This window comes from Phoxinus phoxinus (assembly GCF_949152265.1).
Source record: "Phoxinus phoxinus genome assembly, chromosome: 3".
Classification (NCBI taxonomy): domain Eukaryota; kingdom Metazoa; phylum Chordata; class Actinopteri; order Cypriniformes; family Leuciscidae; genus Phoxinus; species Phoxinus phoxinus.
The window spans coordinates 16,808,740-16,828,626 of record NC_136878.1 but is presented as its reverse complement, the minus strand read 5'-3'; the positions used below and the strand labels follow the sequence as shown (position 1 = coordinate 16,828,626).

Sequence of the window (19,887 nt, the reverse complement as noted above, 5' to 3'; positions counted from 1 at the left end):
AACTCAATCATTAAACAACTGTATGTCTTATGGTTTCTGGCCACCACTATGTCTCCATCTTCACTAACCAAACCTCAGCTTTGAAGTTAGGCATTAAATTACTGGAGTTTTAAGGGCTTGTTGTTTTAAGGACAGAGAGTTTGCTCTGTGTCAGCTTGTTGCTATGAAACGCTGTGGTGAACATCTCTGTGGGTTTATGTGATTACTCAGAGATCCATCAACTTAAGGATTCAGACTCACCTGGGTGCATTGTTATGACTGTGCTTATAGAATGATAGATGGAGTGAAAGGCTGTTTGGACCAATTGTAATTTTGTAGCTCTCCGAATGCACAACAAAGGTCATGGCCTCCAGCAAATGTGCATCTCCAATTACACCTAATAGCACTTTTTGAGCTCAGCAGTCCATGTGTATCTTTAATCTCTGTGCTACACATTAAACCCCTTTTTGTACAGCACAGTCTTCCATGAAACAACATATTAAACTATTTCAGCATTGAAAGATACTGTATGTTCGTGTAAAAAGATGATGTTGTTATGGTGGAGTAGATCTGTCATGGTTTGTAGATCTAGAGCTGAACTGGTTGCCCCCGAATAATCAAAAAACAAAAGTAATATGTTGTCATGGTAACTATGGTAGGTGATATGTCTCTCTGTGATTGCTTTGGAAATACATAAGAATTTTCCTCAGGAAAACCAGGTGGTATTTTCTCAATATATTTTCATTAACAATTTGCCTGGAGGGGTAGAAAATTTAATTATGCAACAAGGAAGTAGACTTTAACATTATATTATACACAGTAGGAAAAATGAACCACACATTACACACATTTGCTTTGTATTGTATTACATTGGGATATAGAATGGAACATTTGAGAATAGTTATTTCCTGGTCAAAACTTGCTCATTACTGATTTTTTTTCTTTCTATATATAAGGCAAGAAAGCATTGCATGAACATGAATTCATCTACATATAAATGTCTTTTTTTCAATAAAAAACTGGAAACTTAACTTGTACATTATATTCAGTCAATAAATTAAAAGCAAAACCATACAGCAGTTTCCCTCTATACATTGCATTTTGTTGGTGTTTTACAAGTTAAGTGTCTCTAACTATCAGAGCACATAAGATGAATGACAGTCATTATAATACAGAAAAGATGTTTGCGCATGTGACTAAACAACTCAGACTGCTTAAACCTCCAGTTTAACGGATGATATCATGCACCATAAACATATCAATGAGAAATATGTGGCAGATCCCCCCCCGCCGCCTCCATTTGGCCAGCAGTTTTTCTCTGTTTCTAACATGCAGGGCTTGAAATTTGGCATGTGAACTTCTAGAGGCCACAGGAGGTGGCTATATATTAACTTTCAGTTGTTAAGTTTATGGTGACAATGGTGTGACCTTTCGCCAACTACTGCATATCTATAAGGGAGGGGCTTAGCGGGCATGTGTATTAGAGTACGTGTATCCAATGATTCGTAGAGAAATGCAGTCTTTGAAAAATGAAATTCAATGATACTGATCTGCTTTGTTCAGCAAGGGAGACCGAAAATGCTTTAGAGGCGAACAATGTTATATAACCCATCTGTACATATCTTTTTTACATGAAGACAGCATTATAGCATAACTCAAGAAAACAAAGAACCTGTTCTCCTTAAGAAAACACTCTAAAATAAAATTATTTAAATGTATGTTGTTTTTAATCTGTTAATACTACATGGCGAGGGGAGCAGGAAAGGGATTTGATTCTTGGCCCAGATTTGTCAAAGTTCCTGCCTGTGCATTTGAATACATAGTGGAAGTCTTGGAGCTTAAAAAAAAGGGAAATTGGCTCAGCTCGCCATTATTGAACAGAAGTCAGGGTTGTAATTACAGACTGAATCTCTGAACAATAGATTTACCAACATTATCTGGTCCACAAACATAGAAAGATAATGTCAGATGCATGTCGATATAACAAAACAGCATGTTCATGACAAATTCATGAAACTTACACCTACACTTCGTTTATGATTAAATAACTCTCAGGTATAAACTAAAAAAGGAACAATTTGTTACTTATATTATCTAGTACATTTGTGAGATGGCTGTGGCTGTTATTAAGCAGAGATATACTTGCAATACATCCTAACCTGCAATATCAGAAATGTAATGAATTCATTACATCTCATTTATAGGGATGAATCACAATATGTATTATAAATATACTGAACAAGTGATGTTTTTCTAAACATAACAATTCAAAGATTGGGAGGCATTGTTTGAAATAAAACACTATATTAGGTTAACAGCAATATTTCATTTAAAGGTATAGTTTACCCAAACATTTTAATTCTCATTTTCTCCCCCTTATTCCAAACCTATATGTTTTTGTTTTTGTTTTTAGGAACACAAAAGAAGATACTTTAAATAATGATATAAATGTCCTTAGAAAGTCAGTGGGGTACAAAACAACACTAGTCCCTAAAAATAAACACTGCAAGTCATTTTTGCAAGTCATATGTTTAACATGAGGGTGAATTTTCATTTTTGTGTGAACTGTCTCTTTTTAATTAAGTATGTGGCATTAAAGCATTTGATAGATGAAGTGATGGTACTTTGTGTTCTTGTGGTTCCATTTGTTTTTGTTTTCTATGCTTTTTTTCCTGGATAAATGTTGAACATGATCTGTGGTTTAAAAGAACTAGCAAATCTGTATTGAATGTATTAAATTCAAAACATGCTTTCATTATGATTTTTAAGGGCCAAATGTTGGGTATGAAAATAAGGAATACATCTACAGTACCACTCTGGGAGGTTGCGGGGCCTCTTAGAAATCTGAACTGGTAGTTTATTGTAAGGAACACTAGAAGGATTCCAACCACCCGCTCCTAGAAAAAGTCATTTAACGTGGTTAAGGAAAAAAAAGTTATTCGCTGCAGATTTCTGTTAGGGACTTAACAGACTTTTGTAAAACCGAGAGAGCCATGCAAACGTTTATGTAGTGCAGATTTCTCCATGTTATTTTAGAACACCTGGGTCCCCTGAGAGCCCATGGAGATTTGTGGAGCGTTGCTGTTGGAATTTTTTCAAGCTGTAATTGCACTTGCTTTGTCCTTGGGGAGAACTTAAACACAAACAATAAGTGTGATTGGCTCCTGAGATGTTTTTCTGTTCAGAGAAACTAAAGGAAACGATAAAAACTAGTCTTTTGGGCAAAATGGTGTGGACAGCTGAAGGGACAATATATGTGAGGCATCTGGACTTACCCAAGCATATCTTTATATTTTCTTGTGGCAGCAAATATGGTTTTGATGACAATCCACAAAATGTGACAGTTTTAAAGTATTTAGATGCACTGTAACACCTGGGAGGAATTATTCTCAGTTCTGGGCACAACATTTTTAAAGGGATAGTTCACCCAAATATTGAAATCATTTACTCACCCTCATGTTGGTCTAAACTGAATGACTTTTTTTTTTCATTTGGGGAACAGAAAAGCTGTAAATGTAAATATTGCGCTTGGTGACTGGAAAAAGCTAAATATATTATAAAAGTGGTCTATAAGACCATTGCTATACCTGCTGTATTACAGGTCTTCTGTAGCCCTATGATAGATCAGCGTATCGGATCAGAGTAACTGGAACTTGAGAACTGGATCACTTTGATTTGTGAACAAATCATACATTGAATGATTTGTTAATGAATCAAACATCACTAACATTCTCATGAAACCTCATGAACACGCCAAAGAGAGTGAATAATGACTAACAAATTGTATTGATTCAGAAAACCTGTAACAGAGCACACTATAGACCACTTTCATTACACTTTTATGGTGTGTTTTCAAGGCATTTTGAGCTTTGAAAGAATAAAAGCAAAACAAGCATTTTTCAGCTAACTTTTGTAAAAAGCATTATATGTCAAAACATGGATGCCTGGAAGATCAATGCGATTTCTTAGCAACATCCATCTTGGCATTTGGTTTTAAAAAGTCATTTACATTTACATTTAAAGTCAAACTTGAAGTACCTTTAAAATGTCATGTGCTCAAAAAAAAGAAGCATATTGCACTAGACTAGACCTCTTCTGGCACTGATCTAAAGCACAAGCTTTTCATGGAACCTTTCTCAATCCACAATCCTTTAAAAATCACAGCTTTATCTGTTACTTTCAGATCTCGACATGCAAAACTTAAGTTGTTTGTTCAAAGCCTCAAAGAAATAAGCTTTCACACTTGATCCCTGGTTTATTATGGCTTGTGGACACTGTTCAATAACGCTTCCTCAGTACAGCTCTGAGTGTCCTTATGTTTTCTGCTGTGAGTGTCAAAAAGAGCTCAGCTGATGGTCAAAAAGAGCTTGGGTGAGGTGTCTAAGGTCCAACACAGGGTGAGAGGCCGCTATCACGCTCGCCCCGCCGGCCCAATGACCTGTGAACACAGAGCCGTCTGCTGGGACTGGTCAGGCGGAGTTATTTTTTGTTATTAAACTACTGAAGCAGAACAAATGTAAAAAAAATATATATATATATCGACAGATATCCAGACATGAGATGTATAGCAATACAATCTCTATAATATAGAAAATACAGCAATCTAGTTAAATGCATTGAATACTTTGGCATTTGATAATTCTTATATTGTGGTGTTGCATAATTGTTATCATATCATAAGAGAATAAGAAAATTGTAGAAAGAATATGGATGATTCAAATGATCTAATCATAGTTTGAAAGAGACGTTATAAGGTCGTCTGTCTTCACATTCCTCTCTGAATAAGACATGGCAGCTAATTTTCTTTCTTCATCACAGCTAAAGCTGAAAGGTGCATAAAATGTTCTAATTATCATAAAATGTTATAATGTCTAGTGTGTACTTTTAGCAGATGGTGTCTGTCTGAGTGAAACGTTTGGTTAATCTTTATTACCCAATATTCAAAGCATCTTTTTTTAATATAGGGGATTGTTCAAACCAAATTTAAAAGTCTGTCATTATTTACTCATCCTCACGTTGTTCCAAACCTGCATTGTTCTGTGGAACACAAAAAGAGATATTTTGGAAATTGCCCATTCAGTGAAAGTCAGTGGGGTCCAGAGTTGTTTTGGACCCCATTCACTTTCATTGTATGTTCAAAACATTCTTTAAAATGTTTTACAGAAGAAAGAAAGTCATACAGGTTTGGAACGACGTGAAAGTAAATTATGACAGAATTTTCATTTCTTTAATGATGTTCCTTATAAATGATAATAAATGATGGTCCCAGTTAATGTTATATTAGTAGTTTTCCTGTTGACTAAATGAATAGCTGAATGTCTGAACTGTTCTTTAAACCATTATATTATTGTCTTACGTGTAATTAATGCAGTCGGAGGTTATTGTTGAACACATTTCAATAGTCAAACATAAGCTGGTATCAGAAATATTTGTATGCTGTATGTGCTGCATATGCACAAATGTAAGTGCATGGATGTGTAAAAATGTGTGTGTGTGAGTGAGAGAGAGGACGAGAGCTTGTTCCGAGGAGCTGACAGAAGCGGCTGACGTGCTGAGGCGTGACTTGTCCTCTATTTAGCACCCTGCTGGATTACTAACACAAGGGATGTGGATATGCATATGACAGAAAGTGGCGATGAGAAGTAGAGTGAAAAAGAGAGCAGGAGTGAAGGACAGGGTGTATTTGAAGGCAGACATCGTGTGGAGGTGGGATGAAGTATTGCTTTGCCAGAGAATGATATTTCAGAGGTCTTGTGAGAAAGAACACAAAGGAAAAGCAGATATATAAATGACAGGCTATCACAGTGAGAATGTGACATTTTAAAGTCAGTCTAGTGCATATACCTTACTGAGAAGAACATATTTGTAAGCGGTATTTCATTCTAGCTCTTCCAAAACCTAGTGAGCTACCTCACTGCCTACTACCTACAACTGACTTATATACTTTATGAAACTATTTAAAAGGGATAGTTCACCCAAAAATGAAAATTCTGTCATAAAAAATGAAAATTCTGCCAAAAATACATTTGGAAAATTAATAGATGTGCATTTTGGGATTGCATTCTCTGCTAAGGACATGGAGAAATGTATACGCTCTGTCTCGTGCTTAGGTAAGTAAGCGAACATTTAAAGGATCCTCCTTTGGCCAAGAGCGCAGAAAAACCCGTTTGGCTCATGCGCCGAATCTACTAAAAAAAAATGCACTTTTCACATGCGATGTTGTACGTGCGCTGTCCGCGCGGTACGCGCAGTGTGCTTTGGGCTTTATACCTACAATATTTTTATGTTATATTTACATTATGTACCTATATATTTTCATATATATATATTAAAAAAAAAACTGACAATATATTGCTAATTTAATATTTTGTATATTCATTATTATTATTATTATTTATGCAGTGGTGGCCACGAAACTCTGGAATAATTTACCTTTGTACATTAGGCAGGCACCTTCACTTGCTGTTTTTAAATTACATTTGAAAACATATTTGTATAGTACTGCATATAACACAGTATGAGAGTTACTTGTTACTTGTTGTTTTTTGCTTTGTTGTTTTTTCTGTATGCACAGCACTTTGGTGAACCCCTGCTGTTGTAAAAAGGTGCTCTATAAATAAACTTTGATTTGATTTATAATATATTTATATTAATACATGTAAAGTATATTTATATTAATATATTTATATTACTATTTATTTATTTAATAAAAAATTTATAGTAAAACAAAAAAAGCCTCATCAGCATTAAGGCAGAAGGAGGTTGGGTGAGACAGGTGCAGAAAGACAGATACAAATGAGGTGTGACTGCACACACACTTTGCTGAGACTGACTGTATGTACAACTGAGTTAACTGTGCAGTGCTGACAGAAAGACACTTTCAGACTGAACTGAGATCTGCTCCTGTCTCTGGGTATTGCATATAGTTTGGTAGAATGGAGCTGGTCAATGATCAGCATCAGTAAGGCACCTTCCGCCAGGAGCATTCCCAGCAGCTCTCCATAGAGATGGCTGCCATAACCTCAACTCAGCTCATCTGCCCTGTAAAATGCCCTTATCCTGCTCTTTGTTCCTTCTCCGCCCTCTCATTCATCTAAGCAGAGATGCATGGCAGGAAGGAGACAAAGAGCCAGTGAGAGTGAAGACGATCCACAGTTCAGACAGATCACAAAGCCTGAGTCTTAAAAGAGACTATCCAGGAAATCTCTTGTCATGCTTCCCATGCAAAAGCCCCGCACCCTCTCCCAATCCATTCAGCGGCTGATATCCTCGCTATCCCATACAGACAATGTTCACAAATATAACAAATAAATATATTACTATACATAGATTTTAAAATATATTTACATAAATGCATTTTCATAAGTTTTTGTTAATATAGTTAACATTTCCTCATTTATTTTTGGGCCATTCGTGAAAAATAATTTATTTGATGTTTTTTATCATTATAATTAAACCAAAATGCATTTTAAGAGTGAAAATGTATTGTTGTGCCCCTTGATGAAGATTTTGTAATATATTTAGGCATTTAATGGTTTCAATTAAAGATATTTTCAAATTTAAAAGGTGTATTTCCTTAACCAATGTTCTTTATAACATACTGTATATACACATGCAAATATGCCATATAGGATTAAGTTGATGATGTCAGTCATAGACAGTTATCAACCACAGATGAAAGAGTTTCCTAAACTACAGGATTTGTGAAGTGTGTAGTCGTGCTTGTGAAAAGACAACTTTGCGAAGCTTAGTCTTGTCTGTGGCATGCAGTCAACATGTGTTATTGCGCTCCTAGCTTGGAGAACCAGAGACATAAACCTCTAGGACATCTTAATCTCTGCAGAAATACACCCTGACACACAGTTTTGTGCCTCTACCTGCTTCGTATGAATAAATCATCCGTCCAAACTGGCGGTCTGTCTCTCTACTCAGCACTGGAAGCGGCGCTTCATTCCCAGCACTGCCGGAGATATGGCTTTATACTCTGCGGGCCCGGATATACGCTCATATTGAGCTCAATATTTCCTGAGTCGATAGGGCGAAGAGAAAGACTGCACATTTGTGATAAAAGTGCCACAACATGCCTTAACTGATGTATTACCCTATTTATTTTGTGAAGGGAAGGAGAGGCAGGGGACACTGGATAAGAGTGTTGTCTTTTGTCACAACTGGTGAAAGTCAAAGGACGTAAACACTTTTTTCCTCAGAGTTGTGTACGTGATGGTAGGTTGGGGATCACATGGTATCTGTGGGACATTGTACAATGTCATCAGAGCTGTTTGTGTAAAGGCAGAGGGAGGGATGGGGTGTCTTGAAAGAAAAGAAGGGGCGATGACGAGAGGAGTGAAATATCAGACATTCAGGGAGAGTTGGACATCAGTCACCAAAGCCTGTCAGAGAAGAGGTCCGAATCGGATTCATTATGTTTTAAAGTGTCCCTCCACTATCTTGTATCTTGTAAAATTGTAGTGCATGACACAAAGGCGTTTATAGAATTTTTTTAATGAAGTACCGTAGCAAGTAAGGGTGTAGAAAGTCTCAAAATCACGTTGTAAACCTTATACTCATGAATATTAATTAGGTGACCGTCCTAACTGATTTCCTGAAAGGTCGGTAAGTGGGGATTAGTCGTAGATTTACTCTTAGAATGTACTTTTTTTTCTTCATAAAACATAGGACAGAGATATGACGTTACATACATTATTGCATTATTGTTGATAATTGCATACTCTGAAGATATGATATGTCATCGTTGATTCATCTGTTGCTCTGGCAGTCCACTACTAACATGTAGCCATTTCAGCCCTGGACAGTTTTAGTATGATTGTATATATTGAATACTATACAATCATAGTAAAAATAAAACACTTTCTGTCCCTCAACAGATTCATTTGAACTCCCCTGCATTAAATACAGCTGGCATACCAATCCATCTCGGTGGTCTTCTCATCTATTGATAGGATCCCTTAAATAAGAACTACACATTGCTGGTATGTGCAGTGTCATTAGATTTTATTTAAGCAACAGTTAAACGCAGTTGATAGGAATCAAAGGTTTTTCCATGTTCTGCAGATTTCCACAGAATAGGAATGACTGTCATTTAAAGTTCCACATCTTGTGTGTTGTTGTTGTTTATTATAGTCTAATGTTATCATGTTTTTAGCTGCCGATAAGAGTACTCCATTCTGTTTAACACATTTGGCGTTTCCATTCATTCCACAGATTTATTTCTTCCACAAAATCAGACAACAAATACAAAAAGGTCAGCAGGTTCTGTCTAGACCTGCATATAAGCAGGCAAGTTCTCGATAATAGTGTGTCTTCCTTGTTTTAATTCTATTGAGACAGTCATAATTAATTATTTGTGAAAATGCATATATAAACATTAAACCTGCATCATTCAGAATTGCTAACGAGCCTGCAAATGCAGCAGATATTTGCATAAATGTTAATGATGTATGAGTGTTTGTGCTGCCTGTGCGTCTCAGGAGCTATGGGAAGCAAGCATCTCTCATTCACTCTATAGAATCCTTTTTGAGCACTGATATCTCCGTCAACCCCCAACCCACTGCTTTCACTGGACTCACAATGTCGTTGGTTGCTCTGAAGGATACCATTTATTTGTTTTTCTATCATTTGTTCAGCGCTGTTGGTGTTAAAGGAATGTTTAGGCATTTCTATTGCCCTGCTGGATAAAAAAAACACCAAGTCTTTGTAAAAACATACAGAACTGAGGAAGAATGAAAGATGCAGATTCTGCTTGCTAAATTACCCTGAACGAGTAAATGTTCTTTAGCTGCACCTTCCTCCCCCCATCTTATCATGAAAATGGATAAAAAAAGACCTATGGTAAATGTGGTAAAACCTATAGGTTATGTAGTATAGTGTCGTTTTATGTGTAGTGCAGTTTCTCAGAGAGCATGTTGATCTTTCATTTTTATGGATCTGATCTACTATTAGCTAACAAAAGCATAAGCAAAGTCTGACACAGTTTTGGTGGCTCCAAAGATCTGAACCCCTCAGAGGTTGTTGGGTCACTGGGGTCATCTGCTGTCTTTGTCCTCGGAAATTTACAGGCTCTTTATGTACGTGCACAGCGATGCTGACCTGTGTGTGGTCCGAAACATCACTCTCACTGACTATATCACCAAATCACATGTGTCTGCAACAATTCTTTCATCCCCTCTCTTGTTTTGGTCTCTATATTATGTAAAAAGCTACCCTTGAGGGCCATAATGGCTGTTTTTCATTTCCCAAAGCCTAATGACCATAATTCACCACATCGCCAATGCTGGATTAATGCATAAACGTGGAGGGCAGAAAATAGCCTTTCACCTCTTCCTGTGCCGCTCTTTATTCATGCCAATCCCTATCTTTGCTTTATAAATTATGAATCAAGCCCAATTATGCCCGCAAGCCCATTTCACTGATGGCCAGTTTCTCCTTCCACTTAATCTATGCTTTTTACACTCACACAGGCCATTAGTGTTTTAATTTCCCATCCCTGGTGGCAAAGCTGGGGTTGCAACACTCCAAAAGTTACTTCCACAAGCTGTCCAAATGACCTTCCCTGAGTTAACCCGTCCTGCACGGCCTCCCTCCTGCATAATAGATAACGCGAAGACTTGGGAGGAGACACAAGCCAATACAACCTGTGAATTCATTTTTAATGAGGTAAACAGGTCTGTCCGGGTCATGAGGGTGACTGTGAGTTGTGAGTCCTGTCTCATCATCGCTCCCTTCTCCTCTGACACTTTACCCAGCCGTAGGCAGGGCTTCTCTGCTCATAATTAGATCTCACTTGCGCTGATAGAAAGTGCCCTGCTAGCCGTCAAGCCCTCGCTCTTTCTTCGAATAGACTGCCACCAATTACGTGGGTAAATGAACTGAATGCGAGCTGTGCTCTCAGCAACCTTTTCTTTAATTTGTAGACCCAGTACCTTTGGGTAGATTCAGTTATAGCCAGCAAATGTAGAGTAATGTGGAAAAAGATGTACTGAGACATTGTGAGAAAATAAAATATGTTTAAATTACATGTATAGTGCCCCTTTGCTTTGTGGTTGAATATCTTTTATAAGATATTAGGAACAGGACAGTATTTGGGAGCTACATTTTTATGTAGTTTGGCAATAGTTTTTTTGCTTTTAAAATAATCTTGTTATTCCAGTAACAAGCTTCTTTACCCATACAATCTTGTTTGATTCCAGTAACAAGCTTCTTTTTTCCAAGAAGTACCAATGTAATGAGACCAAATTATACATTGTTTTTTATTATTGTTTGCGTACATAGGTTTACTTTAGCCAAGTGAGCAGAGATAATAACCAAACACGCACTTCTAAATGCTTTTTAAGCCTGTTTAGTGTTGGAAAGTGTAATTAATTCTAGTGTATCAGTTCATTTGAATGAACCACAAAAAAATGTCATATTTCATAGCTAGATATTTAATTAAATGCTGCTATTCATTACTGTTTTTAAATTGGTTATATAAATTATCTTTAAAAGTTTGATGCTGTTCGTTCGTTCATTTATAAACACTTTTTTTGTGCCAGAAAAATACAGCTTTGCTCAGGTTGTAATACATTATATAATCATATAATGCACTTTCGACTTGTTTTCTGTGTAAAATATCAAATATCACAAAATTCTTAAAACAAGATACATTTCCTAAGCACCATTGCATAACATTTTTGGATGATAAAATAGGAAAGAGTCACAAAATTACTCTCTTTTTTGCAGCTTAAAGAAATATTATTCCTTTATAGCTTCAATTTATTTATCTTTTTTGGTAATTTGCCCGTAGTGTAGCCAACTACGTTTTTGTAAGTGTTGTGTCTGTGCATAATTGTGTTGATTGAATAGGTGCATGATAGGGAAGTCTGTATATATATATGATCACGCTGTTGCTGCTGTGTCAGTGAACTGCATGCAGGTATAGCTTGACAGTAGTTAAACCACTTTAAATATCTTGTAACTATAACAAGTAGATTCCTAACAACCAGACTCAAGTATTTGAAGGGATAGACTATTTTCCTCTCTGACTCTAAATGTGCCTCTTTTTAAACACTATTACCGGTATGTGTCTAAACGTTCACAAATAAAGCTCGCTTCCTGTAGCTTGTGTCTGGTTGCGGCTAGAAGAAATTGGCTGATGGGGAATGAAGCGCACACTGCTGTCATCTGGGAAATCAGCTGGTGAATGCATAGATGTCAACAGCACGGGGACGCCTGACGAACCCGGAATGCTCCCGCTCCCACTGCTATTCCCTGTGAAGCGGTGTGATTCGGTGAAGGAAAAAGTGTGAGAGTACGAACAGATGGAGAAGGGTGATATGCGTTCTCAGGAAGATAGAGACCCGAACACACACACACACACACACACACACACACACACTGATACACTTACTGATTTTAATGCACTTCAGTTGTATTATGTTCTGCGCATATCAGCGGACATAAATAGATAGACTTACTGGCTGGATATATGACATTATGGTGGGCGTTATATTAATGCACTTCCATAAAGTCTCTTATAAAGGTTTGGGAGTTCACATCTCATTCTGGCTGCATTTCCCTTCACCACCCACCACATATATACATTTGCAGAAAAACACAAACACGCACACCATTACCAAGAGCATCTCTCGGTGGAGTTCACCTTGGGAAATATCCTATGCCTGTGTTCATCTCCCGTTCTTCACATTGTACTTTTCCATTCAAGGCAAACCTGAAATTGATATCATGTTTGCCTTCTTACAGAAAAAAAAAATACATGAGTTTGAATTTGATCAGTGGCTGGGCCTGGTTTGAAATGTAGTGATTCTCACTCTGAAATGAGACCTAGATTAAAATCCCATGTCGACCAGGCAAATCATCACAGATTCATGACTTATTGAGCACAGGCTGATGGGGGTTGATTTTCTCTCATCAGAAAAAAAGCGTTCTTGATTCCTCTCTGGGGGTTCGAGCTCCCCGTCTCCACGGGTGACTCCGTGTTGCCCCCCAAGAGAACTAAAGGTCAGTTTTTGACACGATGAGAGACATCATCTCATCTCTAATGAAATATGTCTTGAAGAGCATCACTGTTCGTTTAAAATGAAACGCGTGTAAAATCCGATCTGCCGGGCTCTTTGTTCCATGTTTGTTTGAAGAAAAGCTCCTGTTTGCACTAAACGCTGGATGCCGTATATAGTCCGGTAATTGCAGCTGGCTTGGTTGGATGTTCTTCTACCTGCAGTGCAGGTGGGGGAGGTGTTTGTGGGTAGTGCAGATGGAAAGGTGAATAACCTGACACTCTGAAAGGGAAGAGTATTTACAGAAGCGCAGGAGAGCACGGAAAGCCGGAGGTTGCGGCACAGAGATGGTTCCACTTAGAGTAGACATTTAAGCTTTAAAAAAGGGAGAAGCAACCTTGACTAAAACAAGTCTTTTAGAATTTTTTTCCATAGTGAGGTAGGATTTTGGGGATTAAAGGTTGATTATGCTGATCACCGTACATAATCCCATCATCCGCCGTGTCATGCTCGTCATCAAACACACAAGGTCCTTCCTCCCTTTTCCTCCCTGTTCTAATCTGAAATGTATGTTAATGCAGCTTGGGATATATCCCTTTCATCCAATCATTGGCTGCTCCAGTTTATAGTAAATGGTCTCTCTCTTTCTCTCTCTGTCTCTTTCTCCTCCTCTCTTCCCAATGTGTGTGTGTAAGTTTGCGACTCAGCCTTGAGGCATCCCGTTTCAGCTCCTCAGCTTCCAGTCAGAGGGCGAAAGGGGAGGGGGGTGCATATAAGAGTGGTAGGTGGGAGTGGGGTCTGACCGCAAAGTGTCTACTGTTTAAAAGAAAGGGACTTCTCCCTCCCTCCCTTCCTCTCTCTCTCTCTTTCACTCATTCCCTCTCTTAGCATCAGCAGACGTACACAGGCTGGATGGCGCACTCTCACTGAGAGCAGAGAGACAGGAGGGAATGACAGGACTGTCATCTGTCTACAGAAAATTAAAAAGCACTTCAAGAGTTCCTGATGGTTTCAACCTTTCGTTTAGCGTCACGTCGCTGTTCCTAGACAGAGGCACGTCTCTAAGCCTGTAGAGGAGGACTGGTCTCACTAAGGTAAGCTGTGATGCTCCAAGTCCATCTACCTGTTAGTGTGACACATTTGCAAGTTAAATGACTCAGTACTCTTTATGAGCGTGTCTGTGTTGGATGTGTTTTAATGCTAAATCTGAAGAATGCCTTACCACTTTGTAAGGCTGTTGTAAAAAAAAAAGTCAGATTGTACACTTTGTCACTGGGGCAGTAGGGAAATCTTACCTTATATACCTTTAGAAGGTTTATAAGTAGTGCCTTAAGGGTAGGCAAATATTACTACTCTAATATAATATATATATGCACATTTTAGGGGTTGACCATGTACAAAGTTGTCCTTTTAAGGGGACTGCAGTGACAAGATGTTGTACCCCTAAAGGTAAAAATCTGGCAGTGTAAATGTTAGCCAGGGACTTTTAAGGCTGCTAGTGATGCATTGGCTTGCTTTAGGCTGCTCGTTATGGTTTACAGGGGAAGTGATCCACATTTGTTTTATGCTCAGCAATTATTCCAGCTCCCCTTGAGGGAGGAATACAGTAGCGTACGCTCTGATAGTTTGGCGTAGCTCTACACGTGGTGGGCTTGTCTGCAGCTGTAGGTCAGCCGGTGTCCGTTACCTGGCAGACGGTGTCATCCCTCCCAGGATCTCTGTCCTCTCGCCAGCCAGGGAGAGCAGCAGCTGGTTTGTGTTAGCGCTTCTCTCTTTAGTCTGGTGCTCCTCGTGCAGCTCCGCTGTCAGCTGCCAGCTCTTTTCTCTCGCCTCATCCACGGTGAGGGGTGGGGGTGAATGGTTCTCGGATCAGTACGCTGTCCTTACTGATGGGTTGTATCCGTTTAGGAGAATGGAGAAACTGAGGTGATGAGAAGATTTGCGTGTGTGTGGTGGTAGTGGGAGGGGTCTAGGCTGGGAACGCAGGGGGTGTGAGAAGCCTTATGAGTGTGTATATATGGGGGGTGGGGTCAATGACAGAGACCCCCTGGATCCAAGGGTGCTAAATAGGAGGGAGGTTCTGCTTCAAATGAAGGAAACTTAGTTGTTAGCAATGAAGGGCAAAGCTAATGATTGCATAAAATATTGTTGAGTAAGTTTTCTTTAAGTTCTTTTTTGAGAAAAATAAATGTTATGTGACTACAGAAGTCACAGTAGCTATAATATGTTGATCTGTTTTGTTGTGTGATAATGTAAATGCCTCATGGGTTGTTAATACCTCCTCAGCTCCTTTGCCATCATTATCTTGAGGACATCAGAAGTGCCAACCACACATGGTTGTTGCCTAGGCGGGGTGTTTAAATGTTTTATGATGCTATGTGCAGTGTATTCATTGACAGTGCCACTCAGAACAAAGCTGAGTGGGAAACTAGCCTTTGTTTGAACAGCTGTCAGCACTGCTCCTGGCCAGGCAATGCACTTGAAACAGATATTGTACCCTCTGTGTTCTCCTCTGTCTGTCTATCTGTCTATCTGTCTGTCTGTCTGTCTGTCTGTCTGTCTATCAGTCTATCATCTGTCTATATGTCTATCATCTGTCTGTCTGTCTATCTATTTATCTATCTATATATCTTTCTGTCTGTCTGTCTGTCTGTCTGTCTATCATCTGTCTATATGTCTATCATCTGTCTGTCTATCTATCTATCTATCTATCTATCTATCTATCTATCTATCTATCTATCTATCTATCTATCTATCTATCTATCTATCTATCTATCTATCAATCTATCAATCTGTCTATCTGTCTTTCTGTCTGTCTGTCTGTCTATCATCTGTCTGTCTATCTATCATCTGTCTGTCTATCTATCATCTGTCTGTCTGTCTATCTATCTACCTATCTATCTATCTGTCTATCTGTCTGTCTGTCTGTCAGTATGTCAGTCAGTCATTTGATCTATCTATCTGTCTGTCTGTCTGTCTGTCTGTCTGTCTGTCTGTCTGTCTGTGAAATATGCTCTGTAAAAAGGGGTTCTTTTCCTCCACACTCCAAATTGGCCACATAGGCATTCAGGATGATTTGTTGGCATCAGTGAACAAAGATTTCCTCAGTAGACTTCAGTGTGTTAAAGTGTTGCAGCCCCAGATGGTTTTAATGGCTGTCTGATGCTAATGTAACATGGCTAGGAAAGCCATGGGCTCAGAGCACAGACAGTGTCCCCACCGACGGAAGCCAAGAGATGAGCACACGTGTCTTCCACAGAAGTGAAGAATTCTGATTAGTTGTCAGTGACCCCGCATGCTTGAATGCATTTGTCACTATATGCCTTGGATAATAAGAGAGTTTTAGGTTAGCAGAAGTTTTCATTTGGGAAGTTGTAAAAGGGAAATCTACAAAGCTAAGATTATCTCAATTGATGACATTTTGGTCTGAAATTTTGAACAGGCAAAATAGATCTCTTAATCTCCCAGTCAATATTCTTGCATTTCAGTGTGGGAAAACTGATTTTTCTTTCCAGGAAAAAAAAAAATGTCAATGGGGTCGATGAGTTGAAAGAGTTTGTTCAATCCCAAAAGATCATATTGTGATGAAACTAATTATTATAGGTATGTAGAGTAAGTAATTGGATCTGGCAGGGTGCATTTTAAGGGCCTTTTTTTAGAGAATTGCCATTGTAAATCAACTATACACACTTGATCATGGCTTATCTTTTCTCGGTCAGCAAGAGGAAATACACAATTTCTTGTTGGTGGAGAAAAAGCAATTTCCTGTTATACGCAAACAAGACACATGGTAGCTTTTATTCTTTCTAGAATAGGAAAGAATGATCAATAGCTTGCCAGTTGGGAAGGGAAAGATGCTTTGTGCTTGTGAAAAAATTACCGCTGTGTTCAAATAAGTTTTTTTTTTACTCTGTAGCAAAATTGACTTTTGGATTATAAAATGAACTTCTATTCTCTGCCATTCCTGCCAAACCACAATATTCTTAAGAAAAAGAAAAACAAAGTAAAACAATTTTTGTTGTTTTTTAAGACCAAGATGTGAAAGGGACTGTCTGCATAGTACAGAAATAGTGTTTGAATTTTGCTGCGACAAATGGGAAGCTCAGAATTTTTTTTAGGTCTGAACATATGAGGCTGCTTTTCTGGCCGTAACAGAGGTTAAGCTAATAAACACGGGGTCACCGGTGCTGGAAATGTAAAATGAGACAGCAAGTAACAAATGTTCCTCCTTCATTCCTTCCATCTGGACTTTAAGAGAAAGCACGCATGGAAGCTGAAGTCAGGAAATATTCAACTTCATTCCCAGTAGACTTCTCCAGTGTCTTTGGTCTCAAATGTTGACTGACATGTCCTAAACTTTCCATTTCTCCTTAATCAGCATGTTAGAGTTCACCTTTGGCAATGTCACCAAACCTCTATCGAGTTCGGTCTGAATGCTTCTTTGGTGAAAGTGCAGCAACGTCAGCGAACCGCAGGTCCATCAGTGCAGTGCAAACATCTCTATCTCTGCCCATACACCAGACCGGCTTATCGCTCTCACACACACACACACACACACACACACACACACACACACACACACACACACACACACACACACACACACACAAACCTCCTATCGGTGCAATCAGATCTCCCAGCATCATTAGAGCTCTGCAAATGGGCCTAGACTGTCATGAAAACCAGCTTTTTTTTTTCATTGTGAAAACCACCTGCATTGCCTTTATCAGTCTGCATGCAATCCTTTGTCTCTACTATATAGAGAGAAAATAGCACACAGTAATGAAATGATCGGTAATAAAAACAGAAAATGATGCCGTTTGCGGTTGATTTAAAGTTTAATTAAAGAAGAAATACCTTAAAGCTGTGGCAATGAAATCAGATACAAGATGAATAATTACTTAATCTCCTTATAAGAGAATGATGCAGTTGGAAATATAATATACAGTGCCGTATGTTCTTAGGTTCTGGTTTCACACCTCACTGTCAATCCACCGATGGGAGAAATGCCAAGAGAATGCGTTAGGTGAGAGATCACATTATGTGGCATTTGAGAGACCTTTAAGCTCACATTGCACATACAGCAGTGAGACAGCACGTCTGCGTGTTTATGATTGCCAGACATATTCATTTGTTTGAATCTGCTCTGTGAACCCAGTGCTAGCTGTGACTGACTTCCTTTTGAAGCCCAGACATGTCAAGCAAAATAGAGTAGTGAGGCACAGACAATCATCAGTTCGTTTGAGGCCAGTGGACAGTCACAATGCACATTCTGCATTCAGTTCACACTGCAAAAAGTAACAGGATGTCAGAGAGATGAAAAATATTGGTAAGAGAGAAGAAGAACTGCAGAACTATAGAAAGAAAGAACCTAATAAAATGGTAAGTGTAATAGTCAACTGAGCCACTCCTCCTAAATGAGCATTGCTCAGGAAGGCGATGACTTCTAAATCCATTTATGAAACAATAACAGTGGCTGTATACTTTGCCATCGATCCAAGTACACACCATTGAGCGGCGTTATGAGCTAGTCTGGAAATCCATCTTCGTGTTGGATGATTATGAGCTGCTTCATGGTGCTGGTTTCAGCAGCCCTCTCTCTGATTATGACCTTGGAAACCATGCAATCGATAAGCATCTACTTCTCAATGAGAGTTTCACAGTGTACTCGTTTTATAGTGTTTTTAATTATGATTCATCAGCATTTTTTGGTCTTCAACCCAGACCAGACACATTTGAGCCCCTTTCCACTAAGTTTACTGCTTCGCTGACTGGATTAAGAAGTATTTTCTCAACTTCATCTTATTGATTTTTAATGAAGTTTGACATGCACCAGTGGAGAAATGATGCAGTGTGTGTATACAGCATACCTCTGGGAGAGATATTTCTTCATCATTGACTCCTTCCTAGTATTAAACAAACTGTCAGGGCATTTTTATGGCATCTATTAAGGTGAATTGAGTCGAGACAATACCAATTCATTCACCACAGCGGGCGACCCATATTAAGGCTGGTCCCAGGGAAGGCAAGTGCTTCTGTCATGGGTGACCTACAAAACTAAGTCTGCTTGATGATTTCATAGGAATAAACTGAGGAAGAGTTGTGGTTCCCCTCTGTTCAGCAGACTGTGGATAAATGTCATCTCTAATCATTGGATATGAAACTGAACGACGAACTGTAAGAGCCACCACAGCATTTTTTACAGTTCAATAACCCGCTGCATGCTGAAGTCAGATAAATGCTATTTAACAGATCATTTTCCATTATCGAGTGATCTCCACACCATTGGCTCTCTGAAGACAGGAAGAAAAGCCTAGCTTTGACCTGAATTATTTTATTTCTGCCCCATCAACAGTTGTCGTCTAAATATAATGTGTCACTAATTTCCATCCAGTTTGGAATAGTAATATGTTTTGTACTTTGTAATCTGTTTTTTGCCATATTCCTTTTATGTTTTATGTCTTTGTAGTGTAAATTTAATTGCAGCCCAATATGCCTCACTTCCAAACCCCTAACATGCTAATTGCTCAATTATGTAAACAGCTACAAACTTCTAATTTAACAAATAGCAATAAGCTAATTTGTTTGTGGCACATTGGTGTGGTGGAAGAATCGTTTTAACTGTCACTGTGTAATTTATGACTTACAAAAGTGTTCATTTGGTCTCTGTGTGAGGTATTCTTCCTTTCAAATGCTCTAGTCAGCATTCAGCACTTAGCACAACGCAGGACCAATTTAGATCACTGGCACTAAATATGTGTGCCAGCAGGTTCACTCCCCATTGAAATTCCTTTCACATAGACACATGGAAGCCAACTGGCCCAGCCAGAGTCTGAGAAAGTAACAAAGTATAAAAACTAGACCTGGCATGAGAAAGCAGCAGTCACATTGTGTCTGG

General features: G+C 38.7%; 1 protein-coding gene across 5 annotated transcripts in view; it reads left to right on the top strand.

Annotated features, from left to right (window-relative positions):
- The window catches only part of tncb (tenascin Cb), a 64,977-nt gene that overhangs the window by 16,176 nt on the left and 28,914 nt on the right, over nucleotides 1-19,887 (top strand). For 3 of the 5 annotated variants that reach the window (XM_079606539.1, XM_079606542.1, XM_079606538.1), the window contains exon 4: nucleotides 13,878-14,083. The exons of the other annotated variants lie outside the window; for them this stretch is intronic. The gene's annotated coding sequence lies outside the window, so the exon portion shown is untranslated. The remainder of the gene's footprint in view (nucleotides 1-13,877; nucleotides 14,084-19,887) is intronic. 5 annotated transcript variants of the gene reach the window in all.